The sequence below is a fragment of the Pseudopipra pipra genome, chromosome 1 (assembly GCF_036250125.1).
Source record: "Pseudopipra pipra isolate bDixPip1 chromosome 1, bDixPip1.hap1, whole genome shotgun sequence".
Taxonomy (NCBI): Eukaryota; Metazoa; Chordata; class Aves; order Passeriformes; family Pipridae; genus Pseudopipra; species Pseudopipra pipra.
Genome location: NC_087549.1, coordinates 25,616,743 through 25,636,161, shown reverse-complemented (window position 1 = coordinate 25,636,161; position 19,419 = coordinate 25,616,743). Strand labels below are relative to the sequence as shown.

General features: G+C 38.6%; 1 long non-coding RNA gene across 1 annotated transcript in view; it reads right to left on the bottom strand.

The window, feature by feature from the left end:
- Positions 1-19,419, bottom strand: part of LOC135411545 (uncharacterized) — an 83,756-nt gene that overhangs the window by 4,358 nt on the left and 59,979 nt on the right. Inside the window, exons 4-6 of the long non-coding RNA XR_010429202.1 lie at positions 16,978-17,056; positions 4,156-11,095; positions 1,608-1,845 (exon numbers count right to left, since the gene is read on the bottom strand). This is a non-coding gene — a long non-coding RNA (uncharacterized LOC135411545). The remainder of the gene's footprint in view (positions 1-1,607; positions 1,846-4,155; positions 11,096-16,977; positions 17,057-19,419) is intronic.

The following is a 19,419-nucleotide window of genomic DNA, read 5'->3' as shown; positions in this document are numbered from 1 at the left end:
ATGCACATATTTTGATATTCTTTCTTCTTTCTTGTGTAAATTCCAGTGACATGAGAGAAGATAGCTGAGGCTGCTCTAATAATTTTTTAGCTGATGGGAACCTCAACAGAAAATTTAGTCTTAGATGCGTGTATGTGCAAAATTATAATGTGGGGAGGGGGTTTAGGAGAAGATCATACAAAGCACCAGTATAAGTGAGTTATTTGTTATCAAATTAATACCAAGAAGATAGGAGCATACAGTTGTAATACATTGGAGACAGAAAAAAAATGGCCATTACGTAGCAAAAAACCTTTTAACATTTTTCGGTATGCCCTTTTCTAATTGTCACACTGCTATCCTTGTGAGCCTAGGACAGACATAAAATCCTCTCTGAGGGTACCTATCCAGGCACATAAGTCCATGAGAATGCTGTGACACTTGCTAAGCCTGCTAATCAAGCCTAAGACACAGAGAAAAACCCATATTTAATCTTAAAAACTACCTGATCATAAAAAGGAGGCTTGAACAGACAGGGATACCTATAGTATGTACACCTTCATCACTCTCCCTCCCAAATAGAATCCCCATCACTCCTCCTGACAAACCAAATCAGTGGGCAGCAAGTGTGTTGGAACTCTTCGAATTTTCTGTGGTCGAAGTGTAGGTGACACTCATAAAGATTTACTGAGAGTTACAAAACCCAGGTGGGGGTGGGTTGCACTAAACCCCAGGGGAGAGTCAGTGCTGGAGGATATGACAGAAAATTTAAGGTTTTATATAAAAGATGATTATGCCTGTGATATACCTTTTTCTCTGGCAAATCTTTGGATTCTACAGCAGTTTGCTAATGATCTGTTATGTTATAAACAATCTTGGTTTGTTTTGTTGTGGTTTTATTTATTTTTTAATTCGTCCATTTCTAATGATTCACAATTAATTATAACAGCTCTAAATTTTCAATTTAAAATAGTTTAAATTATTTTCCCATAGGCAGAGGCATGTTAGTGTTACAGTCCTGGTGAATAAGATTTAACAGGCGTTTTGAAATGAGCACAACTGCAATTATGCTCAGAGAATCCCTGCCAAATTTTTAATGGTTCATTTTTATTGTAAGAAGATCTTGTAAATATCTTAATTTCTTCTGGGATGGAATTATTGTTTTAGAGTGTTCCGCACCAAATTTTTGCTTGGTATGCTACCTAGTAATCTATTTCTCATTACATAAAAATCACAAGTTATATATCAATAAAATATTGAACAAATAAAAGGTAAAACGCTGGAAATAGAGGTATTTGTGTTTGCTATAATATGTCCAGTAGTTATTATTTCTATGTTACTCCTGATATTTTAAAGTGCTATGCAAACATTAAGAGAATCATAAAACCAAAGAACTCATTATTGCTCTATCCTTATTTTACAAACAGGGAAAAAGAGTACAGAAGTGCCCTGCCCATTGCAACAGGGAAGAAAAATTAGAACTTCTGTTCTCACCTCTCAGCTGACTCCTCAAAATGCTTTGTGAATAACAACCCATCTTGTGAGAAAATTGTCTTTGATTTTACTTCTGTAACAAGATTTGGACTTTTTGTTCCTTCATGATCACAGAAAAAAGAGAAGGTGCTTACATTTCATTCATTTTGTTGGTGAATGTTGTGTATCCAAATTTTGCACCATTCCTCCATTGCAGCTTGAAATCCAAACGAATGCTAAGCAGTGCTGGTCACCAGAGCATAGCTATACTATTTTTCATCAGACCACATTATGCATGTTAAACTGGCTCTGAAGGCTTCAATTTGTATATTTGAAGTCCAGCTTCCACCATGAGCAACTCTCTGGAGTGTTTATTTGCTTATAGAGCTGCCACTAAAAACAAAGCAATAGACACAGTAGGAAATAAATTAGACAGGTAATTTTTGTTTTTACTTTATTAACAATGTACAAGAATTAAGCATAAAAAACCCATTAAAAACATTGATGGATAAAATGTGAATGTACTCATGACCACATCTTGATCTTACAGTATTATCTTACAGTAAAAATGCTACTTAGATGTTCTGAATGAGACGCAAATTAAATACCTTCTAATTTCATTGAGTTTAATTTCATTTGATTAACTTTCTCATAGGTAAACCATGATCCACTGACACTTGATTCTGAAACTCATTCATTTTGTTAAATTTAGCTTTAGCAGTATGCTGGGCTGAGGCTCCAGTCACACCTTTGATGGTGGTACCTCTCTCATTTGTCATGAGTCCAGTATGACATCACTGATCAGTAATATCAATATTTGCCTTTTAAATATTTCTGTATTTACCTACATCTCAGTTTTGCAGACTGTGCTAACTGTGGTTTCCCCAGTCTCAGAAGTGATATCATGGGAATATGAAGGTATAATATATGAAGGGGAAAAAAATATTTCTCCAAGAAATGTGTTCTGTAGCTCAGCTTGTGGCACCATTTATTATAACAGCCAATATTCACTTCTTAAATACTTGCATACCTACACACTTTGTATTTAATTTGACCTAACTATGATTTCCAGATTTTATGTTAAGCAAGCATCTTCCTGGAACATGACAGAGGACATCAAAGCAACAAAGATGATAAAGTAAAAAAAAACTAAGAAGGTATGAATGATTTTCCATTCAGGCCAAGCAGGATTACATGGAAGTGCTAAATTTTAGAAACGCACGTATCTTCTGTAAAATAGCTACTGAAGTAATTATGGGATAATCTGTACTATACGACTTGTTAACACCGTTAAAGATTAGTATTTTTTTTCTCTCAGTGGTGTTCATTCCCATTGGATTGATCCAGAAGTGCAAAATATATTTGTTTAGTCATAAGGACTCCTGCTAATTGTTCGATGGCTTCTGCTGTGCTGGAGAGATTTTATATTCATGTTGTTGCTCTGAACGCAATGCACTTCTGATTTATTTTAATGTTGTTTGGACAGCTGTGAAGAGAAATAAAATGGAACAATATTGTTTTCTTATGCTGCTTTTGAAGTGACATAATTACTTCAAATATTGCCTAAGATACCCACTGAGACAATCAGGGAACTTAATTTTAGATGAAGCAAAATGTATCTGAGGACTGAAAGCAAAATGGTGTGTTGCAAAGTAATGGAGGAAGCATTGGAATAGAGATGCCTGCTAAGCACTAGGTCATCTACCTACTCATCCCAGCCAGAGGTTACATATTTTGAGACAACAGCCAACTTTCATGTCAGATATACTATATATTGCCTTAATTCTGTAATTCCCCTTTACAAATATCAGCAGAGATATTGGTGTGCCAATTGATTACTATTTCAATCTTTCACAGAAGATGAACTTTTTATTGTGAACAATGTTTAGTTATTCCTTCAGAGACATCATTTGTAGGTTCATTGCTTTCTTAATGTTGTGAAACAGTCTTTTGATTAAATGGAGAAATGAGAAATTTTATACTACTTCTTAACTTTACACCTCTCAGTGTGAAGTGTGTCTTAGTGTCACTCTTCATTCATAACTGCTAATTTCTCCAAACACATGCTTCACCTCTACAGCTGACCCCACAGCCCACTTCTCCAGAGTCAGACCTTGTTATTCCTTTTATCCATGCTGGCATTAGATCCACTCTTCACAGCCTTCTTTCTCCCTCATACAAATGCTCTGGTCTCCTTTGCCTTGCAAAACCAGAAGCAAAAGCTGGATGCCTGGACCAGACTGTGAAAGGGTAGCTTGCCTCCTAGCATCGTGGGAGAAACTTTTCAGTTCACAAAATCATTTGCTCCAAGGCAGAGGTGTGATTCCCACCCAGAGGCAGGAGGAGGTGAGCTATGCTTATGCTTGTGTGAATTAGTTTGGGACCCATGCAGGACTCATGGCATAGCTCAAAATGAACTCACACAAGGTTTGAGCTGGAATTAGCAGTGCCCTTGTAAACAAGGAAGTCTCTGACACTCTCAGAAGAAACGCACTATCATAGGTGCAAAGGATTAGTGACCTAATACTTCAAAGCAGCTTTACATCTCACATATCCTTTACATTTCAGCATACCCTATCACTTAAAGGTCCCTTAGCAATGCTCGGAGCTTCCGGGGGGAAAAAAAGACTCAGATCCCAGGAGGTAATTTTTTCATTTTCATAGAAATAATTGGGAAAAACTTAATCAGAATCCACATCACACCTTCTGCAGTTGTTTCCTCTGTTCCTGCAGGGGAAAAAATCTTGAGGGGCATTTGATTACTTCTAATTTTCATGATTCTTGGTGGTTCTGAAACACAAACTAAAGATTCTGGATTCAGAGCATGGGATGGATGTATCCATTTTCCCTAGTATCCTGTCACTACGCATACGAAAGCAGATGCTTAGAGAAGAGAAAAAGAAAAGGTCAAAAACATAATGATGTTTCCTTAGAATATTTTTCCAGCTCCAAGGGCTCCTTGAATCTGAGATGGTGTCTTTGTAATTAATGGCCCTGAGGTTTTTTTTTTCCTTTTGATTTTTTTTCATGCATCTTTTGAACTCACATAGATGTTTTGCATCTGAAAAAACCTGTAGTTTACCTGCACAATGTGAAAAATCAATTTCTTTCATTTGCTCTGAGTCTGCCATCTGCTCACTTCTGATATCCTGTAGTTCTACTTTGGCAGAGACTGTGAGCAGTCATTCCCAATGTAACTCTGTGCATTTCTTTTAATGTGATACTTCTCCCTACTTCTCAGTCCAACTTGTCTCTTTGCTAAGCTAATGTTTACTCAGTAACTGTCCTATATTTTCAAGAATAGTTCCAATTTTTTAATATTTTGAATATACTATTTTGAATAGTATATTTTTGAGTATGTCTGTCACACTACTCTCAATCTTTCCCAGTTATACCCTCTTTTTCTGAGATCACAGGATGAAAACTGCACACAACAGTTCAAGATGTGACTGAACCATGGATTTATGCAGCTGGGTAATGAGATTCTCTGCTTGTTTCAAAGGCTGCTCCATCTTAAAACTGATTAACCAGCGTGGACTTGGCAGCTCCTGTATGCATATTGTTTGGAGACCTGTAATTATGTAAGAGTCTCAGCTTGCATTTATGAGTTGCATAAACAAGTTTCTATCTTCTGTGACTACAGAAAAATTCTGCAGGATGTAAAACCTATAACTTTGAAATTGGAAACTAAATGAAAAACAAAAGCGGATTATTGGAGGAGGGAGGGTTATCTTTAAACATGATTTCCTAATTTGAGCATATATGTAATATTTGTGTGCATTAGTATTGCAAATTTTTGTGCCACTTGGCATACAGATTGGATGAACTATGAATCTCCTCACCCTAGCTCCATACTTGGCATGTCCTTACATTTTGACCTCTGCATTCTCCGCACAGTCCATCTCCGAGCCCAACCGACCTACTGTTAAGAGATGTTCTTACACATGAGCTCCCAACCTGCAGAAACAATCTGGGAGAGGAATGGTTGATCTGGGATGGCTCACACAGGTTCTAGGGCCTGCAGTCTTTAGGTTTTGGTGTCACAGTAGCATTTGGAAAAAAGAGCAGGGATGATAATCTCTCCATGTGTCTCATTTTACTTTTGATAGTGACATGTGAGCAGCCAGAGTCCTTCCTGAGAGCAAAAACCTAGTCCTGATGATTTTTAAAATAGATTTCTGCCTCCTGCCTGTATTCTGAGGATTATGTCTGTTTGTTCTAACTCATCAAAGTTAAGGTCAGATTACAATGCTAAACAATACCAGACTAAAGAGCTTTTATCCCACATTGTAAACCTGTACAAGGAAATAGAATGAAGGCAGAGAAAACATATAAGCAAGGGTTAGAAATAGCTCTGGGGAGGGAGCTGGCATTAAAGCAGGGTCTTTGCCAATAAATGTCAACCAATTTAGGTTAAAGGACTCTTGCTTAGCTGTATAAGGACTCTGCATGATAGATGTGAAATGAGAGTGCTAATGAAGCAGGTACTTATTTTACAGTCTTGTTCTTCTTCACAGAACTGTAATTAGCTGTCTTTTTCAAGGAGTGCTATTACTGTTTTTATTTTTATTGACCCTTGAATCCTATTACAACAGATAGAATATTTTTTTAGACTTCTGGTATTACTTACTGGATGCTTAGAAAAAGAAAAATTAGAAGTAGCATGTGCAAATAAAGTTTTGAGGAAACAGATACTTTGATGAGTTTTATCCAGCTGAGGTTTACATTAAGTCTTCTTGGAAATGAAGTAGAAGGAACTATAAGGAGAAATGTGTGGGTCTATGTGCACACATGTACATTCTTGTTTACATTTAAATGGTTGAAAATGGTGAAAACAAATTTAAATTCAGTCCTATCATTCCCACTGCATTAATTCTGTCAAGATTCTGAGAAATCATAGACCTTTAGTATCTCCAACACTCTTATATCTTCTTGTAACGTTGCATTTTGAAATTATCACCTTGAAAGGTAATGGCTATTTGTAAAAAGATTAGGTAACTATAATCTGTAAGGGCAGAGATTCTGAATTTCCAAAGCAGCAATTGTATTTATTTAAGTTGATGCTATGTTAAGGAAGCTGAACTCCTGGAAAATTACAAGTCCCATTTCCACTAGCTTAGTTAGGAAATTTGCCTCAAATTACAATGGCTATTTTCTGTGCAAAATTTTTGAGCTCCACTACGCTCTCCAAATCTTCTACTGGTCTCACTGACTCTGGGAAACATTCTTCTTTAGATGTTTTAAAAAATTTGTTACTTTTTATAGGATTTAGCAAATTGTTTCTGGAAGTCTTTTCTGTTTTGTAACATTGTGTTTATATACATAAATTGCATACAGAATTCATTGCCTTTTATAATTACTTGTGTTTTTTGAAGGTTGCTTTTTGACATCCAGTATCTTTATTTTGTCATCTGAGTTGTTTTTCTGCATGTGTTTGGTCTTTATGAAATCCTAATTATAAGAGTATATATAGGTTCTGAGTCACCATTTGGGTCTCATTAAACATTCTTAATGGTTCCTTCCACTGTTTTTCTTCCCTTCACTGTTATTGGTAATCTTTCAAGATGTCCTCTTTTTTTTATTCAGATCCTGTTTTTTTAAAAAATATGCCCATGTCAGACTGTTTTCTTTCTGTCTTTCCTACAGAGATGGTTGCTATGATAAAGTGGGTCCAACCTTCAGTTATGCATCATGAACCAGACCCTGTACAATGCTTGAAAGTATACCAGGCAAGGGCTTCTCCTCTTGTAGACTTTCCGATTATCTTCTTTATGGCTCCTTCATTGATGGTATCCAAAAAAATTGTGTGAGTTGTTTTTGCTTTGTTGTTTTAAGTTTGTGTGGGATTTTTTGTCTGATTGGTTGGTTAGTTTTGGGTTTTGGTTTTGTTTTTTGTTTTGTCTTGAGTTTTGTTTGTTTGTTTTTCCCTGGCTCATCTTAATATTTGTCTTCTGCTTCCAGAATATGTCTTATTTCCCTTACTATTCTGTACCATGCTCATTGTCCCCATTTTGGTTGTGTCATCAGTAGTATAGATATCATACTTTTCCTACTTAGGCAAAATACTTTTGAGCAAATATTCAGATTTCCACCAAATTCTTCTTACTTCACTTGAATGTTTTTTCCTTAGTACAGTCTGCCTCGGCAACCTTATATAGTTTGCATCACAGAATGATACTGCTAAGTATTCCCTCAATTATCTTCTCTCCAACAAGCTTTTGAGGTGCCTGTTCTAGTAATACCATTGTTTAAAGCCAAATATTCCACTGCAATTCATTCTTTGAAACAATATTTGTGAAGTTTTTTTTTAAGAGCAAAAAACAAAACAGCACACAGTGGGAAAACAACAGACATTTTAATGGGTGTAAGTCAAATTTCTTCTCGTGAGCTCTCTTCAGTGACAAATAAAAAATCTGCTGGTGCTATTAAAGTAGAATTTAATTACAATCAGGTTTCCTGCCTAGAAGTTTGACAGCATATAGATAACTCCTAATGATAAGGGTCTTACAAGAATGCTGGAGAGGGACATTTCACGTGGTCAGGTAGAGAGACATGACAAGGAGGAATGGTCTTAAGCTGAAGGAGAGCAGGTTTAGAATAAAATTAGGAAGAAATTCTTTACTGTGAAGATGGTGAGACACCGGAACAGGTTGCCCAGAGATGATGTGGACTCCCCATCCCTGGAGGTGTTTAAGATCAGGCTGAATGAGTCTCTGAGCTACCTGGTGTACAGGAAGGTTCCCTGCCCAGGACAAGGGGGTTGGAACAAGATGATCTTAAAGGTGCCTTCCAACCCAAGACATTTTATGATTCTATAAGTGCATTGAAATCTAGCAGACACTACCTACTGAGGGTGCAGAATGTCATCCACTGAAGGTCTTTCAGACAGATAATACCTTGCACAAAGAATCTGGTTCTGCCCGAGTCAACCCAAACCACATCACCTCTTCCAGCTTTACTTTCCTAACTAAACTTGACTTAGTTAAGCTTCCTAACTAGGTTTCAATCTTGCATAGTCCAGGCAACTCTTCTGTGTGTCACTAATGCAGCCTGATGCTGACAATGTTTAGATTTCCTCTACTGTAAAATAAAGTCCTCAGGCCACAGTGAATCAATTGACTAATCATCAATAACAACATTTAAAAAAAACACTCTTTGTAGTAGAAATTTCAACTGCCACATTTGCAACATGGAAAAGTTACTTTCAAAATCCTTATTGTAAATATTGTTTCAAATGCTACAATTTTATATCCTGGATAATTAAAACAAAGAAAAGGGAGAATCTTAATCCTTCATTTTTGTTCAAGTGATGCCCTCACTGAAATCTTGTGATGACATCTGGAACTAACATCTAGAATAACAGAACAGTCTGAGTTGAAAGGGACTGACAAGGATCAGTGAGTCCAACTCATAAGTGAATGGCCCGTATGGGGATCAAACCCACAACCTTGATGTTATTAGCACTGTACTCTAGCAAACTGAACTAATCTCAGGGTCTGGAACTGTGAAAATTATCTCCAGATTTAGTATGTAAATATAAGTATTTTTGATGGGGCTCATACTAAGTATGAAAAGCAAGACTGAGCATAAATGACTCCAAGAGACCACAGCTTCAGAGAACATGCACTCAGGTAAGCCCAGCACAGGTGTGGGGAGCAACAGACTAACACCCTGCTTTGCTTTGCCTGAGACATGACAAAGAGTCTCAAAGGCAAAGACAAAGACAAAAGACTGAGAGAGTCCACAAAGAGGACATGATGACCCAGCAGCAGGGTGACTAAGTGTGCAGGATGCTCTGGCTCTTCACAGTGCCTCTGTCTCCATCTCTCCTGGCTTCCCCTCATCTTGCGCCGAGATGCAGACAGTCTCCATGGGAACCAGCACCTTCCCCACTGCCAGCACCCTGAGAGCCAAGAGCACTGGCTCTGCTGCTGTGTAGGTACCACCACAAAGGACGGGAATAATAAATGCTCCCTTCCAATACTCACCGGGGGGGGAGGGGGTTCCAGACTAATAGCTGGGTAAAGCAAATTCTTAAAATGGAAATACTAGAAATACTGGAAGCTGCTAATTTTACAGCTTGCATAAGGATACCTCACATAGCTTTAGGAAGTGGAGGTCAGTGCTTGAGTTAGCAATGGCCTTCCTTCTCTACTTGAATCTACTGTGGAAGATAGTATGGCTGGACACATATCTATTTCCTTCTGAGCAAATCATTTTCACATGTCATCCAGTTGAGCCATCCAGATGATAATAACCACAGAAACTAAAGTTCTTTCCCAGAAAATGCTAGACATAAATAGAGAGCAGGAAGAAAAGTGGTCTGGGGTTCTTCCCATTGATTTCAAGTGACAAGAAAACATTTAGTGTGATAGTATCAATCAAAGGAAGACAGATGGAGAAAGTTGTTCTTTTGCAGTCTGCTTCCAAGGATGTGCCCATATAACTTGTGTCCCTCCTCCTCAAGCAATGAGGCAGGCCTTCAGCTTGTCAGACAAGTATTTGTTTGACATCCCTGAAGGTACCCAAATGTCAATATCAGTGAATTCAGATAATTGCAAGGCACATGACCAGGGATCAGGAGCACAGGTTGCAGAACGACTGAGTTTAGAAAAGGAAATGCCAATTGTGCATGGCCAAATGTCAGTTGATTCTGCATCTCCATTTCGAGTTTGTCAGTAAAGGCACTAATCCCTTTAATTACCAACTGCACTGTCCATGGAGCATTTTACAAGATAACTACTCCTAGTAACTGAGCTGCATGTACAACAAAAGTTAACTTTTTTTCCCTTGGAAAAAAAAGTATTGTGTAACATTAAAGGAGATCCTGGCACTTGCTAAGGCTCTTTCCTGAAAGCACTAACTTTTCTCTGGAGAGTGAAACCCTGATCCTGTAGAGAGTGAAATGAAACCTCCTGAAGGCTGATGGTTCTTCAGGGCAGTTCTTGCAGGATGGCAGTAAAAGCTTGTTTTTTCCTCTCTCAAAGTAACCTACTGTGACCTATATTCAATGCACATCTCACAGGACCCCTCAGATGAGCCATTTCCTCCACTAAAAGTTACCTCCTCTGACTCAGTCGATGATACAGAGAGCTTCATCCCCTTGTAAGCAAATTACTTTAATTACTTTCTGCCGCTAACAGTGGCAGCATGAGCTACCTGAGAGCAGATTTATCTGAGCCATGCCTAGTCAGACTTTGTCTCTAAGCTCCAGTGGGGCAAAGGAAATGCCAGAACTGCAAGCACAAAAACATTAGCTTCAGTTTGCAAGGACTCACTTCACCTGTTCCTTTCTTCATTAAATACCTTAGTGGGGAAATTGCTGCTTGCAGATGCTCTCCCTTGTAAAATCATTTTTTTACAATCTGTAGCATCCTGTTTCTTTCAGTGTTTGCAAAGATGCTTTTCAGTGAAAAAAGCCCGTCCCTGGTAAATTACTTGCCTCAGACCCAAATGGCATAGAAGGAAAATACACTGTCAAAAAATAGCTATGTCAGTGAACGGTTCCCAGTCAATCAAACACAAGCAGTAGGTTTTACCTGGCAGTGCTGACTGCTTGTATTTTCTCTCATTAGTTCACGTTATTTTGCTGTTGTTTTCCTGCTGTGAAAATTGCTGTATGAATCCACAGTGGCTCTTCCAGCTGGAAATAATATATATCACTATGAGTTTCTTGGGAGGAGCAATCATTTGTAATTTAGTCACACTGTGTCATTCCAGGGCAAGCAATACGATCTGACACGTTGTTTACAGTATAATGATACAATAGAAGTAAACCTGGCATAGTATAGTTTTATCCCGATTTTTAAAAAAATGATGCCCACCAGTATATGATAGCCTCCAACTATGAAACAAGGGGTGGAAAAATGGGTGAAAGACAGATGTTTGTACAAAACTTATATTTGAAAACTTTTCCCTTTTTACAGTTGACCTTAGAGTCACTTACATAGTCATAGACAGAGATTCTTTTTCACTGCAGGTAATTTTGATGAAGATTTTCAAAGCTACTATCAGCTTCAGCTAAGCTGGGTTTTCTCTGGCTGGCCTTTCACCTGAGCTCATCAAATAAGACATAAGAAACCACAGCAAGAATGAGAAGGAATGAAAGTTGACAAAACTGATTTGGCAGAATATGGCACTAATGTTTTGGAAAATACATTTTTTTTTCTAGAACTGCTGTAGAAATTATCCTGTAGACTGAACTGATGCCAACGAAAGGGCAGTGTGACCCTTTTTTGTTGATTCCATTTTCTGGATGAGACATTATCACGCATCAGCACTAAAACCTGATTCCCTGGCAGTTTTTTCCTGAATACACTAATACTATTTTTTGGCAAAGTTCAAGGTTAGATAAGTAGCATGATATCTACTTAAAGGACTCTTTGGCTCCTAGTAGGTTCAGTTTCATATCTGATCCTGTTTTACTTCCTATTGCTTTCTAGTGCTGTGGCACATGTGTGGGGTGAGATTGAACTCACACTAACCATGTTTTGACATCATAATGTAGTCAGTTATCCTCATGTCAGTGTGCTGAAGGGTGAATGAACCAGTCAGAATTCCCAGAGATACTGTTTTCTGCCTAATTCTGACCTCACTTTAGTCAACTGAAAAACTGTGTTTTCAACTAACTCTCTGGACTCTTCCACAGCCATAGGGAGAGAGTTAGTGCAGGCAGAGAAGCAGTTTGGCATTACAACACTTTTTCTTTGGTTCAGTGAATCACATCTTGGAGGAGCTCATCTCTGTCCATCATCTCTAAAAGGATTTCCAGACAAGTAACTCTCACTGTATACTGAAATGACAAGCTACCATGACAAAACTCACCCTGTGCCAGACTCTCTGAAGCAATATATTGACAATAGCCTCAAGAACCTCAGTGTAGCTGGTGGCAGAAACATTAGTTCAGTGTAAGGAGACTTTTTAAGTTTTCAAAGTCAACCCTGATGTGTCCATGTACTGTCAGAAACATATCACTGTAGTAATTTCTTGGTGATGGCTATGCCAGGCACCAATGGTTAAGGGCATCACTCTGGGGAACCAGCCTCACACAGAAGGGCTGAGGGTGAGAGCAACACCAAGGCCTGTGTCATTCCCCACCTTTGATTTTGACAGTTAAAGCTCCAGGCTGCTGAGGGCAACCTATGCATGATGAACATGGCAGCATCTAAATGAAAGATACTACACACATATGAAAGAAATTCACATATTAAGAGTGTGGTAGGGATTATGGCTTATATCTAATTCGTCGCTGACCCCAGTACAAAAGTCAAATTAGTGGCCACGCTTATGTCAAAAGCATGATTTAAATCTGGTTGCTTCTCCTTTCTGACCCAAGCAGTGCCCAGGTATCACAGCCAGCAAACAGTGGGTGGCTGTGAAATGGCTTTTGTTCTTCATAAGATAATTGTACTTGCAACTCAGAAAACCCATTTTTCTATATTCACAGAATGATAAATACCTACAAAGGCTACTGAGATAAAGGAAATGTGGAAGGTTTCTTTTATCAGTTCTCTCTATACAGATGTTTACTCAATGTAAATTGATAATAGTCCTTCATGCAGAATACACTAGTCAGTATATGAAACATAACTTGATACTTCTCAAATGCTACAAGCACATAGATATATATAAAGAGAAATTCTACAGACAGATATGCTAGTTAGATGTATAATATTGCAGCTTCGAGACCTGTGGTTGTATTAGTTGTATTTAATACCTGTAAGCAGTCTTTCCCTTTAAGTATATTCATTGCATCTTACTTGAGCTAACATTGTTCAATATTCATTAGCCTACAAATTAAATGTGAAGAATTAAAATCTTATAATCTCACTGCCCTGCCATCTGTTCATCACCTGGAAAGTAGTAGAGTATCATGCTGTTTTGTTTTTTTTCTCTCAAATATTCATTACAGACAACAAACCACAATAGAACCTCAGGCACACAAGTTTCATGACAGTGCCCAAAATCAGACTTGTTTATTGTGAAAATTTTGGAACCATTGTAAATTCAGCAAGAGAACAAAGAAGTGTTTTTTTCTGAATGCAACTGAAGCTGTGGGAGAAAGTGTCTGCATAGTACTGCCAAAACTGACCACCAGAGACTGGAGGCTTTGCTCCTGCTGAAACTTTGGGCAATTGTGGAGTGTGTAGCAGCAGCAGGATCTTTTTTTTTTTCCCCTAGGCATAGTGAGTGCCAGCAAATCTGAAAAGGTGGTAATATAACATTAATGTTTTTCATCAGTCTGCATGGAAGAAAATCTACAGCCTAGTTAGAGTTCTCGCGTGGTTGCCTTGTTAAGACAGTGAAGTCAGAGTGATTAATTTTGAACATTTTGATAGATAAAATTTTCCTGGAGTTTCTCGTAAGAATTCAGTTTAAAATTGAAGATACCTAAATGTAATCTTGGTTATCTCAGTAAAAAAACATTAATATTATTCTTTAATAACTGTTAGAACTATCTTCAATCTTTTGAACTTCAGTACAAATAATCAATGCTAATATTTGGTATCACCTCACATTCCCAGAGATTGGAGAAATGGCTAAGGATGAGGCATACTGCTTTTCTGTAGTAATTATCCAAAGGGATAATTAAAATGCAGGTAAAGTTAAAATACAGATAAAAATTTTCCTATTTAGAAAAGGTAAACCAGGCCATCAGTGTCATATGACACTCTCCCTAGAGATCCATTGCCTGACGGGAAATTCAGCTCTGAACAGAGGGCCAATAAAAGTCTAATTTTAGTGCAGAATTCTTTTTTTTCTCCCAACAAGAGTGAATCAAGGCTAAAGGGGCATAAAGGTCATCTCTGTATTCTCCTTTTTGAGCTGTCATAGCTGCAGATCTGATTACTGCTGTAAAGGATCACCTTTGATAAAGAATCACCCTTGGTAATTGTAGCAAAGGATCAGCTTTTTCATCCTAATGTAGCATCTTAAGTCCTTGTCCCAGTGATGCAAAAAGGTACAAGATGGGAAAGGTTAGTGACTCCTATTAAAACAAATAGACTATGCTGGGTACTTGGAATCCCCAGTAACTTTTGTTACTTTTTTTATGGTTTCTGTTACAGCAGGATTCCTGTTCTGAGCTCTATAAATCCTTAGTATCTCCATGGTCATCACCATGTAAGATTAACTGCAGTGAAGCCATGACAGAGCAATCTCAATTACTGGGAAGCACCTGGGCAAAAAAGGTTAATAGGAACAGCAAAGGGAAAGCATATGTGACACTGAGCAGTTATAAAGTATTGTTTCAGTAGTATCCACCACAGCGAATCTCTGCCTGGGTTCACTGTTGATGTCTGCCTTTGCATACCCATCCCTACAAAGGCAGTAAATTCTTGTGTGGCTAGTACATTTCATGTACAGATTCATCATCTCCCCTCCTCCAAAGAAACCTATCAGTAATGTGTTCTTATAATATATTCTGATGGTTACAAGAGATATTGTGCCATATTGCAGATTTCCTTTAAAGCCTTGATCTGTAGTAAAGTAGTTCTAAATCATCTGATTGATACTTAAACCGTAGTGCAAAGATTTGGAACAGACGGTGTCTTAAAGAAGTTCAGTAGAAGTCTGCTCCGTTGAATGATTTACAAGGAGAATAAAAGGTCAAGGAACTTGTTCTTATTGCATCCCTGTAGTCTGAAAGTCTTTTACACTCTGAAGTCTCAGGCAACTTAGAACAAAACCAAACCAAACTGTACAGCAGCTAATTGCACCTCAAGGCATTTTTTTAAAGGTTACAGCTGGAGCTGGACAGGAACTGGAAATCTGATGAGATTCCCATCCCTCCCCATGCACCATGGGGATGGCAGGTGCTGAAGCTGAACTTTTTAAGTGGAACTGCAGACTGTTGTCCTTTTTGTTCATTGTACAACCATAAGAGCAGGAAGAAATTTCCAGGGTAGGAAAGGGGTCCAAATAAACTTTCTCACAGGTATGTTTCAAATTCTGGGCTAAGGCACCTCAGCATACCACTGTATATTCTGACCGTATCTAAAACAAGATAGTGAAGCTTATTTGAGGGAGTACAAATTACTTGAAGCATATATTGTGTTCTGACATGTTTTGTAACCTCTTGTGAGGCGATCATCCTAGACACCATGAATAACTTCCTGAGGCGAGATCCTGAGTGGTGCCATAAGGTAGATGGCTTCTGTGAGGGAAAGGGTCATTTAAAATTGCAGTTTATAGTTTGTGGTGTGCAGGGTGCTGTTTATATGTGTGCATGTCTGGATGTCCATGTCTGCCCTATATGGAGAACTTTGACTCCTTGGGAGTCTTACTTGATCCAAGCAAGTGCAGCAGCAGATGCCAGAAGCAGTTATCCCAGTTATCAGCTACCCTGCTCACCCCTCTCCTAGACATTGCCACTTCCACAGCAGGGATCTTTTAGAGGATTGTGAACCCAGCCTGAGCCACCACTTCTCTAGCGTAGCTGAGATGTCACAGTATGCTCAGCTGTAAATGCAGTTGCATAGGTGTAGCCACATGGTTTGCTCAGGTGTTCCTTCAAAGGAAACTGAAATCTGCAGAGGAGAGGCAGCAGGAACACAACAGGGGAAAGTACATGTGAGCTGCATTACTCGCCTGGCGAAGATTTGTTCACCTGACACCCTGAAACCTTTGCTGTGTGAGGGTTTGATGACACCATCATGAATATGAGGGATTTGAACCTCATGTTTCTGCTACACCACCCTCAGTGGAGTGGTATACAGCCACTCCAGAGTTCTATGTCCAAGGACTCTCTGAGCTCGTGACTGGGAAGGAACAAGAAATAGTTACAGCCTCCCACAAATTACAGTTTCCCCCACACCAATTGGTATTTAAGATCAATGAACAAAAATGTCCAGTTCAACATTTCTTGCTGGTACCTTTCGGCTGTGTTCAGGTTTGATATTGCCAGGCTGGCCCCAAAGGTTCCTGCTACAGCCCTCTCAAATCACTTGCCAAACAAGATGAATAGCTGTGGAGAGAACCTGCAGAGCTGTGGAAAGCTAATCAATGCCTGTCTCATTCTCCAAATGCTTTATGTGCTTTCACAGGTAGTACAAAAGTCAATATTCAAACAGGAGATCACTGAAACACATTGTCATGCCCTTCTGAGCATTGTTTTGGTTTGCAGATTGGTTTGCAGATGGCTTTTCCTTCTTCTGCTCTTTACGGCAAAGAAAGCCACATACTGTCAGTTTCTGCCCCGAGGACATGATGCATCACATTTCTTGTATGCCCCCATCGCTAAATCTAGAGAAAGCAAGCGTTAAAAAATAACCAAATTCAGGGGAAGATGTTGATAAATGAAGAGACACCAATCTCAGTAGTTTAGGTAAGATTCCTGAATTTTAGTGGCAGGGAATTAGAAGAAAATGACTGACAATGAAATTCCTCTTTCTTAACTTTAAGTCCTCGAAAAGACATTTGATCTAAACTAGAAGTTTGGGATATGGACTCAGCTAATGGAAATACCCACCTCCTCAAAATGTGATTTATGGCTTCATAAGAACACAGTCAGGAGAGATGAATTACCTGTTGAATGTACCCATTCTTCCACGTGGGTGCAGGTGTCTCTGACAGGCTGCCAAACTTCTACCAGGACTACCAACACCTAAGGGAAAAGCATGTACAGATTGATTTAGTGTAATAGTCTCTAAAGATGTAGGAGCTTAAGCTTCATCCATAAGGATGGTTTAGGTAGCAAAGAGCATTATAGCATTGTAAATCAAGGAACTAAGGCTCCAATGTGTCTGTTGCCTCTGAAAGTGGGATCCAAGCTCCTAAGCTGCTTGATCATTTGAGAAATTGCAGCTACTTCTGGGAGACTTTGAAATTACAACATCACAGAATCACATGGAATCACAGAATCAACTAGGTTGGAAAAGACCTCTGAGATCATCTAGTCCAACCCATGACCCAACACCACCTTGTCAACTAGACCATGGCAGTAAGTGCCACATCCAGTCTCTTCTTAAATATCTTCAGGGATGATGAATCCACCACCTCCCTGGGCAACCCATTCCAATTATTGACCCTTGCACTATAGTGCAGCAGCTTTGAACAATATGTTAAATAATCTAATAATTTGAGAAGTTAACTGAAGGGTGAGGTTTTAATTTTAACTTGAACTCCAACAAGGAATGTATATCATCATCAAAATAGTTTCATAATTTTAAGGTAAACCTCTGAGTAGGGAATCAAGTTATTCTTAAAAATTTAATTGTTTGATGAAACAAAATGCCTTTTAAAAAGGTAATGCAGTATGCTGTGAAGCACTTCCTCCCACTTGTAACCTGTGAAAGAGGATAGTACTGTTAGCTTCTCCACTCCTCCACAACAGGGGCCCTATGCTCTAAAGCACTAATTTTTGAACTGTGCAAGTCTGTATGCAGGTCTGTGAAGTCAGACCCAGACTGACATTTGTGCAGCCATTTCAGAAGCTTTCTACCTCTAAAGATATAGCATAAATCTTTTAGAGAGAGGCTGTACCTAAGCTTACATGCTTTATGGACAAGGCTAATGTATACTATAGTTACATAAACTCTAGCAAGAAAGGTTCAAGAGCACTTGATTGCTACGAGTTGATGTCAGGTTTATGGATCTCGAGGTTTGCCAAGGTGTTTGTGGTTGGTGTTTTAATTTAGCAGCACTGAACAGTAAGTGCTTTCAGCAGCTGCTTACTGTGAAAACACATCTAGAGTGTTGCACAAGGGCTAAATGTTGTATATCTTTCACAGAATCAGAGAATCAGAGAATCAGAGAATCACAGAATCACAGAATCACAGAATATGCTGACTTGGAAGGGACCCACAAGGATCACTGAGTCCAACTCCTGGTGCTGCACAGAATCCTCCCCAAGAGTCACACCATGTGCCCAAGAGTATTGTGCCAATGCTTCTTGAACTCTTTCTGCACTTGAAGAATTAAAATCCTGAAAATTATTTCAGAAACAGTAATTTATCAAGATTTTCAAGATCTACAATCAGAGGCTGAAGAAAAGGGGGGGGGGTAAATGTAGACAAATGCAAAAAAAACCAAAGGAAAGATAAATAATTATTATGCTGGTGTATCCTGATTAGATGACCCCAAATAGGGATATAGTTAGAAACTGTACACAATTTCACGTGCATACAAATGGAAATGGAAAGAGGTCAGGAGAAAAGAAGGAAACAGAGTGAGATCAACTGCACTGTCAGATGCTCTACCCACATTGCATTATATGGACAGCAGAGTAAGGACCCAGTGCTTGATTGCATTGACATATGTAATCGAGGATCTATGGAAATGCTATATCCTCCCATTATCAAACCACACTAGTCACCAATTCATGCAGCTCCTAGACCTTGGGAGATTAAATACTGCATAAGGGACTAGGAACAAGGGACAAAGAGTTTGTATGTGAAAGTATGGAGAACATACAGACTCTCTAAGGCTACAGATATAAACAAACCTAGTGAATAAACTCTCTTACAGATGTAGAGAAAAATAACACTCTAAGTAGAAAAGATCAAAAATTTACAAGGAAAGATAGCACCAAGTATGTGCAAAATGCACAAATACAAACCAGGAAATTATAATTAAAGGAAGATTTTTGGGGAAAAAAACCCCAACTTATAATGGTTGTTACTCAATATTTGAGTAACATTGAGTCATTTGTGATAGTTATGGCTAGGGAAATCATTATATCAAAGTTTGCAGACAAGAAAAGTCAAGTGAAAATGTACCATACCGCGAAAACAAGCAGTGACTCATGGGAAGAACTACAAAATAATGTAATACTAATTAAAAATAAATGGTTAGTAAGACAAAGCAACAGCATTCACATAAAAGCAAACTGAAGACCAAATATACAATGCAGGCTACAGTATCGTAGTGAACACACAAAGCTTCTGCAAAGGAACATAAAATTCAGTGACAGCACGGTCATTGCAGTGCTAAGATGTGCTCAGCCAGAGCACAACATGGAAAAGGATG